Source organism: Chrysochloris asiatica, unplaced genomic scaffold (assembly GCF_000296735.1).
Source record: "Chrysochloris asiatica unplaced genomic scaffold, ChrAsi1.0 scaffold00303, whole genome shotgun sequence".
NCBI classification, from domain to species: domain Eukaryota; kingdom Metazoa; phylum Chordata; class Mammalia; order Afrosoricida; family Chrysochloridae; genus Chrysochloris; species Chrysochloris asiatica.
The window spans coordinates 926,810-927,941 of record NW_006408821.1 but is presented as its reverse complement, the minus strand read 5'-3'; positions in this window follow the sequence as shown (position 1 = coordinate 927,941).

Genomic DNA, 1,132 nt, shown 5'->3' with positions numbered 1-1,132 from the left:
CTCCCATTTTTGTTTTTGCTTTTGATTCTGACTTTGTATTTTACCTGGCTACTGTTGTTTGGATGTTACAAGCCTCCCTTCTGCTATTAGAGGACACTTTGTCTCCCTATATTACAGGAGAAGAGTCAGCAACTACTGCCAAATAGCCAAGCTGCATTCACACCGTATAAAACACCAAAATCCAGGCAATAACCAATACCAGCTGCCAGACACCAAGGAAACAGGCAGTACCTGTGAAAGTAACTCTGAGTCAAGCAATAAGAAGAGTGAAGAGGGAAGACCACACCCTGACCACATCTTCCTGGAAGCAACCAGAAAGCATAAAAAAGTACCAAAATACATATTCATTTAAGTATTAGAGCCACAGATAAACATCAAATATTTATAAGAAGCAGAAACAGATGACCATATTAGCACATGTCCAGAAAAAAGATAAACTATCTGAGATAAATGACCCAGAAGTAGATCCGGGCTCCATTCTGGAAGGAGGGCAGGCCCTGAGAAAGAATTCAGAAAAATATTATAAAATGTTTCAAAACACTTTACAATGGAGTTGAGAAAAATAAGGAAGAAGTCAGGAAAGTGCTACAAGAGCAATCAAACAAGATAGATACAGCATTGTAAACAATGCAAAGCCTACAGAAAGAGGTCCAATCAAAAACAAAATGGCAGAAATAGAAAACAGTCTGAAAGGGCAGAGGAGTAGAATAGATGAGATGGAAGGAAGAATCAGTGAGCTGGAAGACAAGTCTCTCAAAAACACTAAGATAGAAGAACAAACACAAAATAAGATTAAAAATTCGGAGGAAGGTCTAAGATTCATGTTGGACAACATGAAGAGGAATAACTTAAGAATAACTGGCATTCCAGAACTAGAAGAATCACACAAGTCCAGAGAGGAAATAGTCAAAGAGCTACTGGAAGAAAATTTCTCCAACATCCTGAAAAACGAAAAGATAAACATTCAAGAAGCTCAATGAACTCCAAGAAGAGCAGACCCCAAAATAAAATCACCAAGGCATATCATAGTCAAGCTCTCCAAACTCAATGACAAGGAGACACTTCTGAAAGCAGCCAGAGAAAACAGAAGGGTCACAAACAAAGGCAAGCAAGTCAGATTAAGCTCAGATCT